At 34.6% G+C, this 19,310-nt stretch overlaps 1 long non-coding RNA gene across 11 annotated transcripts in view; it reads right to left on the bottom strand.

Annotated features, from left to right (window-relative positions):
* LOC140602986 (uncharacterized) overlaps nt 1-16,207 on the bottom strand; it is a 118,819-nt gene extending 102,612 nt beyond the window's left edge. For 10 of the 11 annotated variants that reach the window (XR_012006001.1, XR_012006004.1, XR_012006003.1 and 7 more), the window contains exon 1: nt 15,845-16,207. This is a non-coding gene — a long non-coding RNA (uncharacterized lncRNA). Of the gene's footprint in view, nt 1-9,481; nt 9,555-15,844 lie in introns of all 11 variants that reach the window. The other variant, XR_012006006.1, reaches the window with a different exon arrangement.
* Nucleotides 16,208-19,310: the final 3,103 nt, after the last annotated feature.

The following is a 19,310-nucleotide window of genomic DNA, read 5'->3' as shown; positions in this document are numbered from 1 at the left end:
AGAAAGAACAGCAAATAAAACCTACACCCAGCAGAAGAAGAGAATTAATAAAGATTCGAGCAGAACTCAATGAAATAGAGACCAGACGAACTGTGGAATAGATCAACAAAACCAGGAGTTGGTTCTTTTAAAGAATTAATAAGAAAGATAAACCATTAGCCAGCCTTATTAAAAACAAAAAAGACTCAAATTAATAAAATCATGAATGAAAAAGAAGAGATCACAACCAATACCAAGGAAATACAAACGATTTTAAAAACCTATTATGAGCAGCTATATGCCAATAAATTAGGCAATCTAGAAGAAATGGACAAATTTCTGGAAAACCACAAACTACCAAAACTGGAACAGGAAGAAATAGAAAACCTGGACAAGCCAATAACTAGGGAGGAAATTGAAGCAGTCATCAAAAACCTCCCAAGACACAAAAGTCCAGGACCAGATGGCTTCCCAGGGGAATTCTATCAAACGTTTATAGAAGAAACAATACCTATTCTACTAAAGCTGATCTGAAAGATAGAAAGAGATGGAATACTTCCAAACTCATTCTATGAGGCTAGCATCACCTTATCCAAAACCAAAGACCCCATCAAAAAGGACAATTATAGACCAATATCCCTGATGAACACAGATGCAGAAATTCACAACAAGATACTGGCCAATAGGATCCAACAGTACATTAAGAAGATTACTCACCATGACCAAGTGGGATTTATCCCCAGGATGCAAGGCTGGTTCAACATTCGTAAAGCAATCAATGTGATAGATCATATCAACAAGAGAAAAAACAAGAACCATATGATCCTCTCAATAGATGCAGAGAAAGCATTTGACAAAATATAGCATCCATTCCTGATGAAAACTCTTCAGAGTGTAGGGATAGAGGAAACATTCCTCAGCATCTTAAAAGCCATCCACGAAAAGCCCACAGCAAATATCATTCTCAATGGGGAAACACTGAGAGCCTTTCCCCTAAGATTAGGAACAAGAAAGGGATGTCCACTCTCACCACTGCTGTTCAACATAGTACTAGAAGTCCTAGCCTCAGCGATCAGGCAACAAAAAGAAATAAAAGGCAATCAAATGGGCAAAGAAGAAGTCAAACTCTCCCTCTTTGCAGATGACATGATACTGTATATAGAAAACCCGGAAGACTCCACTCCAAGATTGCTAGAACTCATACAGCAATTTGGCAGTGTGGCAGGATACAAAATCAATGCCCAGAAATCAGTGGCATTTCTATACACTAACAATGAGACTGAAGAAAGAGAAATTAAGGAGTCAATCCCATTTGCAATTGCACCCAAAAGCATAAAATACCTAGGAATAAACCTAACCAAAGAGGTAAAGGATCTATACCCTAAAAACTATAGAACACTTCTGAAAGAAATTGAGGAACACACAAAGAGATGGAGAAATATTCCATGCTCATGGATTGGAAGAATTAATATTGTAAAAATGGCAATGCTACCCAGGACAATTTACACATTTAATGCAATCCCTATCAAAATACCATGGACTTTCTTCAGAGAGTTGGAACAAATCATCTTAAGATTCCTGTGGAATCAGAAAAGACCCCGAATAGCCAGGGGAATATTAAAAAAGAAAACCATATCTGGGGGCATCACAATGCCAGATTTCAGGTTGTACTACAAAGCTGTGGTCATGAAGACAGTGTGGTACTGGCACAAAAACAGACACATAGATCAATGGAACAGAATAAAGAATCCAGAAATGGCCCTTCAACTCTATGGCCAATTAATATTTGACAAAGCAAGAAAGACTATCCACTGGAAGAAAAAGACAATTTTTCAATAAATGGTGCTGGGAAAATTGGACATCCACATGCAGAAGAATGAAACTAGACCATTCTCTTACAACATACACAAAGATAAACTCAAAATGGATGAAAAAATCTGAATGTGAGACAAGAATCCATCAAAATCCTAGAGGAGAACACCCTTTTTGAACTCGGCCACAGCAACTTCTTGCAAGATACATCCATGAAGGCAAGGGAAACAAAAGCAAAAGTGAACTATTGGGACTTCATCAAGATAAAAAGCATCTGCACAGCCAAAGAAATAGTCAACAAAACTAAAAGACAACCTACAGAATGGGAGAAGATATTTGCAAATGACACATCAGATAAAGGGCTAGTATCCAAGATCTATAAAGAACTTATTAAATTCAACAACCTAGAAACAAACAATCCAATCATGAAATGGGCAAAAGACATGAACAGAAATTTCACAGAGGAAGACATAGACATGGCCAACATGCACATGAGAAAATGCTCCACATCACTGGCCATCAAGGAAATACAAATAAAAACCACAATGAGATACCACCTCACACCAGTGAGAATGGGGGAAAATTAACAAGACAGGAAACAACAAATGTTGGAGAGGATGTGGAGAAAGGGCAACCCTCTTGCACTGTTGGTGGGAATGTGAACTGGTATAGCCACTCTGGAAAACTATGTGGAGGTTCCTCAAAGAGTTAAAAATAAAGAGTTAAAAATAAATCTGCCCTATGACCCAGGAATTGTACTGCTGGGGATTTACCTTAAAGATACTGATGCAGTGAAACGCCAGAACACCTGCACCCCAATGTTTATAGCAGCAATGTCCACAATAGCCAAACTGTGGAAAGTGCCTCGGTGTCCATTGAAAGATGCATGGATAAAGAAGATGTGGTGTATGTATACAATGGAATACTACTCAGCCATTAGAAATGACAAATACCCACTATTTGCTTCGATGTGGTTGGAACTGGAGGGTATTAATGCTGAGTGAAATGAGTCAATCGGAGAAGGACAAACATTATATGTTCTCATTCATTTGGGGAATATAAAAAATAGTGAAAGGGGAAAGGAGAGAAAATGAGTGAAAATATCAGTGAGGATGACAGAACATGAGAGACTCCTAACTCTGGGAAACAAACAAGGGGTAGTGGAAAGGGAGGTGGGCGGGGGTTGGGGTGACTGGGTGATGGGCACTGAGGGGAGCACATTTGGGATGAGCACAGGGTGATATGCTATATGTTTGCAAATTGAACTCCAATTTAAAAAAAAAAGAAAGTGCAAAAGCATTAATAGTTGAAAATAAAAAGATGAAAATCATAGACATGAAGGACTCAGTTCCTAAAGCAAAAATTGGGAGAAATGGAACAGCAGTGATAAATGTGCAATAAAATGAAGATTTTATTTAATCAAGGAACAAAACCCTTGAAATCGATAAAACAAAATGATTTATTTTGTACCAGGAAAAATTAGTTTCTGGAAGTTGACATCTTAAAATATCCTGGTTTCATTCTTGAATTTCAAGGAAAAAGAAAGCAAATAGATGAATTTAGAAGATTCCCTACAACCTCCAATTACAGAAATGGAAGGCTGGTTTATTCATACCGACTCTAATTATTAAAACCATTTTCTTAGAAACATCAAAGAATTCAAAGGATATCAAGAATGAGATGCCAAGACAAACTCTAGAAGAAAGCAGATATATAGAAAAGTAAACAGCCACGAAGCTGCTTCCCACCCACCTCCACCCCACCTCCAGAACATCTGCTGATCCAGATAAGATGGAACTGCAATTTAGATAACATAAAGAGGCATGGAGTAGATAAGTCAAAGTTCAGACTCCACCAGACCTGAGGAACCATACAGGAGATAAGCACATTAAACTAAAACTCTGAAGTAAGTAAACACACCTTCTTAACCACAACCCACATGCAGGGAACTTGAGAGGGTGGGATTTCATGCTGAACAAAACAGAGGGGGGAAAATAGAATAAGAAAAACCTATCTCTTAAAAATGGTAACCAAAAATGATCTCTTGCATAGATTTTCAGCCCTAACTCACATCAGTGGGGTGGTCCAGGAAACCTCAAGCAGTAAATTTAAAGTGGTTCTGCACTGTTATGCCTCTGGGGATCTGACAGCCACAAATGCAAATCTTAACTAGAGAAGAAAACTTTACCCTATGCCCTAGGGAATCCTCACAAATAATTTTTCAAGGACGATTGGTAGTACATAATCAAAAATAAGCAAGCCCACAAGGAAACATGATACCATGAGTGAAAATAGAAATACAAATAGCCAGCAAAAAGAGATCCACAAAAATGTCACATATTGGAATAATCAAATGGAGATTATATAACAAATAGACCTGCAAAGTTTAAAGAAATAAGGTCAAGTTTGTAAATATCTGAAAGGAATTGGAAATTATATAACCTACAAGATATGAAAAAAATGAAAATAGAATATCTAATTTTAATACCTCAACTGTATGCATTTAGCAACAGATTGAACAAAGCTAAAGAGAGAATTACTAAACTAGAAAACAGACCATAATAAATCACCCAGAATGTAGCATAGAGAGAAAGAGAAATATAGAAAATAAAAAAGGAGTGGAGACAAATAGAAGATAGAGATGAGCAATGATTAATTTGATTGGAGAAGGAGAGAAGAGTTGTGTAATAAAGACAGTATTTGAAGAAATACATGACTGATAACATTCCAGGAATGATGAAAGATACCAATCCACATATCCAAAGATACCATAATAATCAATAGGCATGGATAAAATAGTTCCAAACCCAAATAACATGACAGGAATTAATATCTGGAAAAATACAAAGAATTCTAACAATCCTATAAGAATCTGAAAATTGATATTAAAAAGAAGCCCAGGGATCCCTGGGTGGCGCAGTGGTTTAGCGCCTGCCTTTGGCCCAGGGCGCGATCCTGGAGACCCGGGATCGAATCCCACATCGGGCTCCCGGTGCATGGAGCCTGCTTCTCCCTCTGCCTGTGTCTCTGCCTCTCTCTCTTTCTCTCTGTGTGACTATCATAAATAAATAAAAATTAAAAAAAAAAAAAAAAGAAGCCCAAAAGGAAAATGAGCAAAGGAGATAAAACAGGTAATTCATAGAGGAAGAAACTTTGAATGGCCAGTATACATATAAAAAGATAGTCAACTCGGTAGTAATCAGTGAAATGCAAATTAAAATAATGAGATACAAGTCTCATTATTCACCAAATTAACAATAATTTTAAAAGTTTGACAAAATCAAATGTTGAAAAGATTTCGGGGAAGTCAAAATTCTTATACACTACTGATGGAAGCAGGAATTAGTACAGCCACTTTGGTGGATAATTTGACAGTATAGTAACTCAAAATGCTCAGACCTTATAGCCTCAAAATTCCTATTTTAGAACTTTCTCCTTTAAAAAAATCATCAGGGAAGCCCAGGTGGCTCAGTGGTTTAGCACCACCTTCAGCCCAGGGCCTGATCCTAGAGACACAGAATTGAGTCCCATATCAGGCTCCCTGCATGGAGCCTGCTTCTCCCTCTGCCTGTGTCTCTGCCTCTCTCTCTCTCTCTCTCTCTCTGTCTCTCTCTCTCATAAATAAATAAATAAATAAATAAATAAATAAATAAATAAATAAATAAAATCTTCAAAAAATGAACAAAATAAAAAATCATTGGTGCATGAGACATTTACAAGCATATTAACTGCAATGTTATTCATAAAAATGAAAAACTGAAAGGAAACTACATGCTCCTCAACAGAGGAATGTGACTGTTTATGTAGCATTCCATTTGATGAAATATTGTGCAACAATTGAAAGAAACTGACAAGATCTCATTTTTCAATATGAATAGATATAGAAGTATAGTGTTGAATAAAGAAGTAATTCAGCTGGAAGTATAGGGTTGAATAAAGAAGTAATTCAGAGGCATCAGACTTCCAACAGTCTGGGGCTGGGGTTTTAGCAGAGAAGAAAACAGGTAAAGGAGTAGAGAAAAAGGGGATTTTAGCTTTACCTGTTGTATTTATAGTTTTCAAAACTGGATGCCTATCTATTTTGTAATAGTGTAATTAAAAACTAAATTTCTTAAAGTTTATGATAAAAATTAGTAAGCTGGACAACAGAATATTCTTGCAACAGAGTTTTCATCAACTGTTAAATTTAAATTCAAAGTGCAATCTTTTGCAATGTCATAAAACTTAAGTCTGTTATTCATATCAGTTAGAGTGTATTACTCTGTGCCCAAGGTCTTTAACTCAGCCTTGGTTAAAATAATAGTTGTAATGATAGCAATGTGTTTCAACATTATTTAAGAAGAAACTTTGAGTTAACATGAGTGCTTTTAAAAATGCAAAGCATTGGGTTAGCCACTACTCTTTGTTCTAGCCAGATAATTAAGGAGTTTAGATAATATTTATATACCAGTTACCATAAAATTTAAAATAAAACTATACTTATTTCATATCATGTTTTCTTAAAGTTAAATTTCTACTTAAGTTTACAGAACAAGTGTTCCCATAATACTCAAAGGTCTGTTTTAATAATTTCAAGGACTATTGACTTTTAAGATGTTGAAAATATAAAGTCTTGTTATAGGAAACTACATTTTTTATAATGTTGGTCCTAGAGAATGGTCTTTGTTCACATGAAACTGTAAACCATGTTTGTCATGGTTTGTGTTTGCTTTCTATGTTTACAACAGTCCAACACTCCCCCTGACCTTCTCCCCACTCCAGTCTTGTTACAATTAACTCACCCAGAGTGGATGGCTATTTTTGCAGTATGAAAAAGTATATTGAAGACTTTTTTTCTTGCAAAACTTATTTTGGCAAGTAAGTTAAGTGATTCAAACAGATGATTTTGAAGGTACAAAGTAGAATCTTATTCCATTGCACATGATTCATCAGGAACTTAAAAAGTTATAAATGGAACATCATAAACACAGCAATTCTGCTTTTCCCTTTACAATAATAAGTTCCTGACTGAGAAAGATTTAAACAGAAAAATAAAAGCATAAAAATGTACTAAAAGAAAGCATGAGGTTTAAAAAGAAAATCAATTGAGTAAGGGAAGTCTGACTAAAACTATAAAAAATTGATGAATTAAACTATATGTTAATAAAAAAAGTCTAAATTGTCTAAAGAAATGAAGACAAAGTACAAACAACAAACTGGAAGAAAACATTCACAACACATATTACAAAAGGGCTAAGTTCATAAAATGTATAATGTATTTCATGAACATGTAAAACAAAAATCAGCGAGAAAAGTGAGCAAAGATCATGAGTGGATAAAAAAGAAAAAAGTACAGAAGAAAATACAAATTAATTTTTTTAAATAAAATGAAAAACTACAATGAGCTATTCATTTTCACTTATCAAATGAGACAAAAACTTTAAGTTTGATAAAAGGAGAAACAGGCATTCATATGTTTAGGTGGGAATTTCACATAGTCACCATAATGTTTTGCATATGTTGAGAGTTCATTTGAGGACACACATGTAACATCATTGTTACCATTTTGCCTTTTTTTTTTTTAGTACAAAAAATAATCATTTTTTTAGCTTCTATGTTATTGTAACTGTTACAAAACATCAAATAATCACATTGTACTACTGAAATGATGAAAGATCTTCAAAATACAATGAAGCCAAACAAACATCCCATATGTATTGTGCAAATAACTATCAAGTAGTCAGGAATGATCAATTAGCCCTAATGTAATCCATGCAGTCAACCATAATAACGTCACATGAGAAGTGGGTATAATGTCAATGGCTATCAGGGGTACAGTGTTTATGAGAATATGAAAAAAAAATCTATATAGCATTTGAGATTTCTATATTCCCTTAGGGATAACTGAAAGTAAAGTAGCATTGAAAGGCATTAGGAAAAAAAATTTCCAGAACTACTCTCCATTCATTACAGCTATTTAAAATTTCCTACACTGAGGCAAAATGTAAACTTTAAGACTGTTTCATTCCTATTGAAGAGAAGCCTAAGAAAGAATCTTGACTGTACAAATGAATACTCATGATAAGATTTTCTTTACAGCATGGTTGTAAAGAATAGAAATGGAACTGATTTTCCCTGTGTCTCAGCATTCTTCAAGCATCCAAGGAGCTTAGAGCCAACTCTTTTAAACATGGTTTGACTTAAAAAAAAAAAAAGGGATCTGTGAGAGCCACTGAGAGTGTGTTAAAATTTTAAATGTATATAATTGTCATTCCTATGTTCTACTCCTAGTAATATCACTCAGATATATTCAAATAATGTGCAAAGAAATATGTACAGACAATTCATTGTAGCACTACTCTTTGTAACAAAAATCTGGAAACAATCTAAATTCCCATCAACTGGCACTGAGGGAGGCACTTGGCGGGATGGGCACTGGGTGTTATGCTATATGTTGGCAAATTGAACACCAATTAAAAAAATTTTTTTAAATAAATAAATAAAATAAATTCCCATCAACTGCTCAAATAGATCATGGTGCATCTCTAGGATGAAATGTCAAATACAATCATGAAATAATATTCAAGACATCTTGTCATGCAGAAAAGGCAAGATATAGAGCAGTGTGTAAAATATGACTGTGGGTTTGTTTTTAGACTGTACATGTGAGAATAGGTACACATGATATGATAGGAAACAAAAAACTGACGACAGTGGTAAGACTGTGGGGCAGACATAGGAGGGAGACTTACTTCTGATTGTATACTCACTGATGCCTTTTGATTTTTTTGTGTGTGTGTCTGTTAAGTACACATATTACCTGCTTTAAAATGAATGAATGAAAGTTTGCGGGGAGGGGAGAACATGTAAGTACATTTTGGTGCTTGACTAAACTATGCAATTTGGGTATGACATAATTTTCTAGAGAGATTCACTAAGGAATACCTACAGAAACATAACAAAACTTTGGAGACTAAGCAGCATGGTAACTAGGGATCTTAGCATGCAAACCTGAATAAATGAGCACACAAATGTTGTCAGGATAGTGGTCAAATTTTACAAATCTGGAGCTGCAGCTACATTTCTCTTCTGTGGGGCTGAGTGTAAGTTCTGGGGAGCTGACGTTGGTTGCAGTGGAGGGGGAAGAGCAGATCTAGGGCTGGAATCACCTCCCTACACAGAGATCCATGGAGACATCCATTATCCCAATTGCTCTTCAGTCATCAGTTCACAAAGCTGTCCTCTTTCCTACTTAAACAGATGCTTCAGGGTCTTCAGTTCTCTTTGCTTCCTTCATACCATGCTGAGAATAGAACAGGATTCTTTTTCCTCCTGGTTGCATGACTCTCTGTGAGTCTCACATGGCTTTATCCTCTTGGGTACGAAAGGTATGACATCCAGCTCATCTCCCATCCCATCCCTAAGCTTCCTCTAAGGTCTGACACCTTCCCAGCTGTCAGCCTGGACAACAGAGAGCAGGACCCCTCCCTCTGAGAAGCCCTAGACTCTCTGCTTTCATCAATACCCCTCAGTACAACATCTCTTCCTCTCAGCCCTGAGGGATCTTTCTTGGCTGGTAAAACAAGAAGCAGCCCCATTCTTTCTCATTGTTTCTCAAAAATATTTTATCTATACCCTGAATCTTCTAACTTCACCTAAGTTCTGGTTTTTAAGAACACATGTCTTTTTTCTAACATGTTACATCACTTACCTGAGGAAAGCATCCCAGGGCCAACTTTCCTCCTGACAAGCAAAGCTCCAATGCCTTTAGTATTCTTATTAATCTGTGAAATCCAAACATGTAACACCTCTAACTTAAAGTAATCTGGTCTCACAACCATTGTGGTCTCTGCCCTTCCTTTCTATGGGGAGCCAGCAAGACAGTGGTTCCTATGGACCCTGTAGTCAGATACCTAGGTTCAAATTTTCACCTTCTGATTATTGGCTATGTGACTTTGGGCAAGTCATTCTACCTCTCCATGTTATCAGTTTCCTCATCAGTAAAATGGAGATGATGACAGTAACCTACCTCACAGGGTTGTTGTGAAGACCTGGTAAGTTTCTTAGTGAGTCCCTACTATACAGTATGGGTTCAATGTTAGCCACTATTGTTATTAGCAATAATAGCAGTATTGATTTATATAATCATTATTACTATAGTCTTCCCATGTCCTCTCACAAAACATCTCTGGCTGTCCATTGCACAATATAGCGCATTATAGCAAATTTTCATCTCTAAATGAATTTTCAAAATACTATTTGAAAGAGACATGACATGGGGTTCAAGATAAAAGCTAATGTCCTGGGTGGTTTTAGAAAAGATATAGATAGAAGGCAAAAGACACTCTCTTACTCACTTTTGCCTTCTAGTCAGTGAAAGCTCCCTGTCTCCAAAGTAGACGACATCATGGGAAGGGGGTAGACATATCCTACTATTTACCTGCTCACCTACATATTCCTCCTCAGGGTCAATTCCGCAATTCAATTATTGGAAATTCATCCCAGTATAGGCCAATCTTTGGCTGATAAACCAGAGGTTTGTACTTCATAACTTCATATTTCTTCTAGTGCCTTCATTAATATTTTAAAGGGGAATTGGTAGATGAGTCCCCTCTACCCCAGTTATGAGGATGTATAGGGCAATAATAGTTATAACCTGAAATTTTTCAGGAAAGCACCAGACACCTATAAAATTAGTTACCGCTCAACATCCTTTCCCACATAATACACTAACATCTACCCTCATGGAAATTCAGACTCCTTAACATTTGACAACACAAAGCAAATAGATTGAAAAGGGAAATTTAGGGGCACCTGGGTGGCTCAGTCAATTAAGCATCTGCCTTTTGGCTCAGGTCATGATCGCAGGGTCCTGGGATCCAGCCTGCATGGGGCTCCCTGCTTAGTGGAGAGTGGGCTTCTTCTTCTTCCTCTGCCCCTCCCCCCTCATATTCTCATATGCTCTCTCTCTCTCTTTTTCTCTCTCTCCCTCTCTCAAATAAATACATAAAAAATCTTTGAAAAAAAGAAAAGGGAAATTTAGATCTTACAAAATGAAAAAACAAAGTAGGCACCTAAAAGAGGATAATCTGAATATAAAAATATGAAACAAAGCTGTTGGGAAAAGTAATTAAGCCCTTGAAATTATTTGAAAAAAAAAAGACTCTACATGATAACTCTAAAAAAAATTAAAACATGAAGATAAAAATGTCATATCCTACTATCATACCATTTGTCAGAAAATGTATGCCAAAAATACATTTTGTTCATTTCTTGTTTTAAGTAAATATGTAGTTAAGAAGCTATATTTTGTAATGTGAAGTAAAATAAACTTGTTTTAGTGATTGTATTTCTTTTTCAAACTAATGATCTAATTTTAAAAAATTTTATTATTTATCTTAAAATTTTGTCACCATTTAAAATGATTCCTTTTAAAAGCAGTCTTTTTCTCTCATACGCATTTCGCACTTATTAGGACCTATCTGTGTAACAAAAGTGGAACCAGAGAACTTTCAAACTCAAACCTTAAGTTCCTATTCCTTGTTCTCAGTTAAGAAACCCACACAAGTAAGAGTCTTTGTTATTTTTCCAAACCCCAGGAAACAGTGCATAGAGAGAATTAGGTACAATGTGTTCACTTATGAACAATGTGCTCAATTTTATGATTTTAAGTTATAAGGATGGCCTCAAAGCCATAATATTTAGAAGAAACACTAGATCTAACATCATAAAGCTATTTTCCATTATAATAGTTGATACTATATATAGCTCAAATATATCTACCTTAAATTTATACATTTGAAAAACCTAACACAGATGACAGGATTAGGGTTCACTACAGCTTTCTGACTACAGTTAAGCCTACAGCAGAAATAAAGATTCTTCCCACCCCCACCCCCACCCCTACCCCCACACACACACCATCTCCATTAACATGAAAAAAAAAAAACTAAACAAATCCAGATCAGTTGCTTTGATTAAAACCATAAATTCAGACTGTACTTTGCAGGATAGTTTTTTTGGGCTAACTATACCTCTGGGGGCCAAATATCCACCATGTGTCATTGATTCAGATCTTTTCCTGTGGTCGACAAAGAAAAAGGTTCAACATGAAAACAAAAATCAGCTCAACCTTTCTCAAGTCCTGAAGAAAAGCAGGGCAAGTTTGTTCTCAGAGCAAGTCACTTTTTAGATCTGAAAACAACCAGACTCCATGGTTTCTGGCCTGGTTCATTCTTCTAGATTTCACCATCTAAAATCAAACACTTTTGCTGAAAACACCTTCTTCAGGATTCAATACCAATTAAACTAAAGCACAACAGCAGAGAAGGAATTAAGATTGGCTCCAATGTTATTGTCTAAACATCCATGACTAATATAGTTGAGGGTCATGAGTGAGACTAGAATAAAAAATATAAGGCAAATGTGTTAAATCTTGGATCCAAGGGTAGAATTTGAGAGTTTCATGACCATGGGTGGGAGAAAAAAAATTGTATCTTTTCTTCTTCACTATACTCTAACTTGATTATTTCCCTTGAGTATAAATAGAGGCAATAAATCAAAGCAATATTAGCAGCATTTATAACTTTGTCACCAAAAGAAATCACAAATATTTTCAGGTTGTTTTTAATTTAAATTCAATAGCCAACACATAGTACATACTTAGTTTCCGATGTAGTGTTCGATAATTCATCAGTTGCATATAACACCCAATGCTCATCACATCACATTGCCCTCCTCAATGCCCCACAAATATTTTCATATCACATTATAGTTACTACAGATATCTAAAAATATCATTTACACATATCACTACTTTAAAATTATGGTGATAGCTAACTGGTTGCTATCTTCCTGCCCAAAACACTCAGCATGCCATACAGGTAACCAACTATTGAACAACTATTGTGCATTTCTATCATTTGTCCACCATATTCTCATGTATCCTCACTTTAAAATAATATACTCACAGAATATTTGCTGAAATTGGATGCATAATTATTTTCTCCTATACTTCAAAAATAAGCACTCTAAAGGAATTTTACAGTCAAAGAAGGATTACAAGACAAAACTTTTAAATTTGGTAAATGTTAATAAGCTTTCTCTGACACTGTGAGCCAAGGTAGAACTCCTAGAGCAACTCCATTCCCTAACGACCACCCAACATATTAGATAAAACATGGACAGTAAATTATTTCATCAATACAGAAATACATGAAATCCCCATCCACCCATCCTCAGTTGTGCTCAATACCAGATATCTTGATTCAATGCTCCCAAACTACCAGGTCTCATATTAAACCATGGCCTCCTTTTTAAAAGAGTCAGTGAACAGCAGGAAGAATTTTGAGGCTCAATTTAAGAATTTTGAGGCTCATCTCAAAGAATTCATTGGCATTCTGTGAAGGACTGCTTTCCCACCTAATGTCATTTACTGGTTTTTCCTCACAACACAATGCACATGTTCTTTTTACTCAGTAAAAGCTTTTCATTCATTGATCTCTGATAAATGCTCCTGAACCCTTCTTTTCATGCCTTTTCCTGCCCTCCCTTTTAATCAACCTTAGGAGTGTGACTTGGGAAGTTCTCAACTTGCTATAACAAATTTTCTCATTTTTATGATTTTTTTCATTTCTTCTCTTTTTACTATTAAAACAGTATATATTTTTTATTAAAACATTGGATAATATAATAAAACCACCCATATTTTTACTACCCTAACACAACCAGTATATTTTTCTGTGTATAGGGTTTTTTTAAATATGCTACATATAAAATTTTGTATTTTGCTTCTTAAACTTAACACTCTATCACATAGTTTTTCACATGTGAAATTCTTCTAAATTTTCTTTTATTAGTAAGAGGATAATCATCAAATGAATATACTACAGTATCCTTAACCACTCCTTCATTGTTTACCATTTCTTATCATAATAAGCAAGGCTGCCATGAACACTTCTATATGATTCTGTATCTCTGGATCTTGGTTTACATTATAGTTTAGCCTAATAATTCTATATCTGGGAACTAATTTCATTTCTTATTTGTACCTCTTCACCTTATCAGAAACCTCTCTAGGCTATACTGTTTCAATTGCTCATTCCCGTAGCATATACTGACTACATAAAATATGCCTCAAGGATTTTACAGTCAGAGGAGAAATACAAAACAAAACTTACTTGGCAAAACACTGTGATGAGTGCTACAACAGAAGATTATTCAAAGTGCTATGGAAATACAGAGAATGAAGAGATTGGCTCTGCTGGGGGAGGTCATATTTGGTTCACAGAGAAGATAATCCTAGAGTTAGATGTTACAGAAAGTGGCTTTTTAAAAAAAATAAAATGTACTGTAATCAATTATATAATAAAAACAATTTCTGTGCTAACAAAGACATGCCTAAGGTTGAAAGGGCTCTGAATTCAGAGACAGAGAGAGGTTGAGACAGACAGGGAGAGAGATAGTGAGGAAGAGACAGAGAGAAGGTAGCCCTACATAAGAAAAAAACTTAGTCAATTTATAATTAAAGAGAGTAGGTAGAAGTTAGTGTTAATAGTGATTTACCTCTCCTGAAACCTTACTAAAATAACTTAAAAGTTTAAGATAGGTAGTCACAGGCATAAATAAAGAAAATAGCAGAGGAATTGAAAGCCACACAAATTTGGAAACGAGAAAGCAGAAACACAAGTAGAACTGAGCAATGGCCCAAAGAAAGCTGAAAGTAAACTGGCCATAAAGGAACCCCAGACCCAGACTAATTTGGGCCGCAGAATCCAAAGCAGCCTCAGTAAGTTGAATCCTCATGTATTCCAGAGAGTGTGTAGTTAGAACTAAATATGGGTGAACTGAATAAAAAGTCCAAAGATGAAGCAGTAGGATTCCTGGACCACCATCTCATACTACCAGCTAGTGACCACTCTTCCCCTACCTTGACAGAAGACTAAGGCTTTCTTCTCTTACATACTTAACCAAGTGGATCCTGGAGTTAGAAACACATGGTTCATTGAGAATTGGAGTAAGATGGATACTAAAACAAACAAACAAACAAAAAAAAGGTAGGGGGAGAATATTAGAAAGAATATACAAGTGGTGGTATTTGGGAGCCCCCATTTTTAACTTGCTTCCCAGAATACTGTTAGCCAGGCTTTTACAACTGTCAGGCAATGGGTTAAAGAACTTTTCTCTGGAGAAATTGGATCACTGAAAAAATATATACATGTGTATTTTACATATGTGTATGTGTGTGTCTTCTCCCAAAGAAATGGCCTATTTCTATCACCCAGCCATGAAGCACATCATTTAAAACACACGCAGAGATACAGAGCTCTTAAATATGGTGGAACTACCAAGCTTAACAGATGTTTGAGGAAAGACTATAACCCTAAAGAGAAAAAGCAAACCAAAAGGCAGAAGAAGAAATTTGGAGGAAAAGAGGCAATACTAGAAGCAGAAGAAAACCTCCAAAATATAATTAATATCTTCCATAAGATAAGATAATGTATCCTTGAACAAACACAAGATGATGAAAAAAAATTTTAGAAATTAAAAATATGGTAGGATAAATGAAAAGAGGGTTAGAAGATAAACTTGAAGAAATCTCCTAGGAAGTAGACCAAAAGACAAGGTTCCTTCCAATATTTTCAATTTAAGTCTTTTTTCTGTTCAATCAACCTTTTTAATGTTAAAAGTCCTATTACATCTTATTTATACATCTGATATAATATATTAAAATTCTGATCATACTTTTTTATATATTATGCAATTTGTTTCTGACAGAGTAATGAAAGTAGACATATTTCTGTTCTCCACAAAGATTTCTCTTATGTTATACTATAATTACTATATTTTCACACAAACGAAGGGTGTAAACAAAATTTTGTATATTTGTGATTCCTAAATAATTCACAGCCTTCATTATGTTTTCTCTATTGTCAGTAACAGCCTAAGAAAACTAAAATGAAATGAATAATTTTTCAGGAAAACACAAATTGATAAAACTAATTCAAGAATAAGTAAAATGAAAATCTTAACAGACCAATAGTTATACAATAAATTGGAAAAAGTGAATATATACCTGGTGATATGCTGAGCTCTGGAGAGTGGATCGTATGTAACACTTCTGTGTTCAGTGACATCACATTGGTAGCTTGAAATGTCCCATGATGGAAATATTTACATCACAGAAATTGGCAAACACTACAAATCAGGGCTTTTTCTTTTCAGAGACCCAGTTGTTGAACATTTAACAGAATATTCCTGGAATACCCCTCCATCTAAAGTAGCTCAGATCCAGTGGTTTCCAACTAATGTTCTATCAAATACTCAAGGACAAAGAATTACTCTATATTCTTTACTATCTGTATTTACATTCCTTTCCTCATAATCTTTATATTCTTAATTTTACAAAGTCCCCAAACTTTGTCTCCAATTCTCCCTCCACCCCCACCCCCTATTCTGATCGGAATCCACCCCAGTCAGGCTTTCATCCACACTACTCCAATAGAACTTCCGGTGTCAAAGTCATTATGACTCCAGTGTTTGATAAATACAATAATCTGTTCATATTCTTACCTTACTTGACTGATCAGCACTGGGTAGCACAGTGGAAGATCATCTCTTCCTTAAAACATATTCTTCACTTGACTTCTGGGTCACAACACTCTACTAGTTTTACTCCTACCCATTTGATGTTTCTGAATTTGTTGATTATTCCTCATCTCCCTGATATTTTAAAGTTGCCCAGAGGCTCAGTCCTTTTATCTCCTCTCAATCGAAACTAACTTTTTAGATCTCATCCACTTCAAAACATTATATACAGTATATAATGTATATATAATTTATACATATAATTTATATGTATATATACAGTATATAATGTACAATTATGTATATGTATGTGTGTACAGTATATATGTATTATTATAATGTATAGCTATATATATTATATACTGTATATTTATAATGAAATCATTGGTATTATATTCATCCTCCATAATAACTCAAAAATTGAACAAAAATAATTATACAATATATACAAATATTAAGTCATTATGTTGCATATCAGAAATTAACATAATGTTCTATGTCAGTTATACCTCAATAAAAAAAAGTTGAACAAAAATACATGAAGAAATTGCTTTAGGCATTGGACAAAAACAATACGGGTGTTATTCTTGAGAGGAAAAACAAAGCATGAGGTGAACTTCATATTCTTCCTGGCTTTCTGCCTGGAAGCATTTTACAAATAGTAGCACAGACAGCAGATCACAAACAGCAGAAACCTTGCTGAGTAGAGAAAGCAAAGTGAAATTTGTAAGGAAATGTACCACAGCTGTGAATAGCCCCATATATCTACATAAAGATCCCTTTTAGTCTCTGGATAAATACTAAGTTATGTATGCACAAAGCAAGATTCCAAGAGGCTTATAGGGAACAACTATTCAAAAGCCATGAGATTAATGAAGATTCCAAAGCCCTCATAATACTGAGAGATGTTTGTGTTTTGACAAGCCCAATGAAGATACTTGGCTGAATACCCAAGCATTCAGTTGGGACCCTAGAAAGACTTCTGTAGACCTTCTCATTTCATTGTATGAGATTAACATGACCCTAATACCAAAAGTAGACAAGAATCTAGCAAAAACAAGATTATAGACCCTTATCCCTCATGAATAATCTCAATATTCTTTAACAAAATATTAATATATCAAGTCTAAACATATATTTATATAATAAATATATTATATATACTCTCATTGATAAATATATATTAATATATTATAAATATATATAAATAAATATATATTAATGAGAGTTACCTAAACTATTTCATGGTATTGCTGCTCAGAAACCATTTCATTTAGCAACCAGTGTCTAAAAGAGACATTAGTCCCCTCATTGCAAGCACATATCCCAGATAATAGCCCAGAGAGTCACAAAGAAATATAAGTTCATCATATGAGTTCCCCAACAACCCTTGTGACCAGCAGTCTCCTCAGCCTCTCAGGGTCTTCTTTGCATGCCCCTTGGATAGGACCTTCATGGAGCTTATCAAAACCCCATAAAAATTTGGTTTGAATTAAATAATCCACCCTTAGTCTGGGAATCCCAATGCACTCCCACCATGGACCCTGATAAATGCATATGCCCCAGGTCCTGCCTCATTCTTTGCCTACACCTTGCCTTGATCTCCCTATATGGTCCCTTGAGGCATACTGTATACTTGCTTCAGGGCCTATGAGTAATAAACTTTCTATTTCAATTCCTCTTGTGGTCTTTTGTGGAACCATGGCTCACCATCCAGCACCCTGTACTCCCCTTAGCAAATGTTAAATTAACAAAATAATAACAAGGATAATACCTCATGACCAAGTGGGGTTTATTTCAGGAATGCAAAGTTGATTGAGCATTGAAAAATAAATCATTACAATTCATCCCATTAACATAATAAAATGATTACTTTAATTAAAAAAGTTGTCTCAATAAAAAAAGCAGAAAAAGCACTTGACAAAATTAATACTTTTTCTTACTAAAAACCCTCAGCAGAATAGTAATAGAAGGAAACTCCTTTTATTTTTTCCTTATATTTATAATAGTCTTCCTACTTTAGCCTTTGTACCCTTAGAGTCTGTTCTCAATAGGAAAAAAAAAAAGCTATCTTATTAATTAGATTAATTTCATTCTTTTGTCCAAAACACTCTATGGCTTCAAATTTTCTTCTACATTTTACTTGAATTGGAAATATATTAACTTGGTTATGTATATCATAATCTCTAAAGCAAGCACTAAAAAAATACAAAGAGATATAGAAAACAAGACAATAAATTTAAATGAATCACAAAAAAAAAGAAAAGGAAAAGGAAATAAAGGAACAAAATCAGAGAGGACAAGCCAAAAAAAAAAAAAAAGAAAGAAAAAGAAAAGAAAAAAAGTAAAATACAGACTTAAATGCAACCATCAAAAAAAAAAAAAGAAAAAGCAACCATCAATAATTACATTAATGGTAAATGATCCACATACCAATTAAAAGACAGTGATCATTAGATGGGAAAATAAAAATATTTTTAGTAGATCCAACTACACATGGTCTACAAAAAAATTTAACAGCAAAACAATATGTGTTATTATTATAATCAAGAACAAGTAAAATATGTCTACTAATTAACATTATTGTGGAAAAGTTTGACAATGCAACTGGGTAAGAAAGCAAATTAAGATGTACAAATATTTTTAAAAAGAAGAAAAACTAATATTGTTTGCAGATGGCATCATTGTCTATGCATAAAACTCAAAAAAATAATCTGCAAAGCAACTAGGATTTATAAGAAAGATTAGTAGAGTAGTATCACAAAATAAATAAAGCTCAATATTTTCCTACATTACAGCAACAATGAATTAGAAAATAAATTACATTCTTAATAGTAAAACAATACGTATTACCTAAGAGTTAAACTCATGAGAAATGTGCAGAATCTCTGTGAAGAAAACCACAATATTGTTATTGAAGGACATAAAGGAAACGTGTCTAAATGGAGAACTAT

Source organism: Canis lupus, chromosome 13 (genome assembly GCF_048164855.1).
Source record: "Canis lupus baileyi chromosome 13, mCanLup2.hap1, whole genome shotgun sequence".
Taxonomy (NCBI): Eukaryota; Metazoa; Chordata; class Mammalia; order Carnivora; family Canidae; genus Canis; species Canis lupus.
This window is presented reverse-complemented; position numbering and strand designations above follow the sequence as displayed.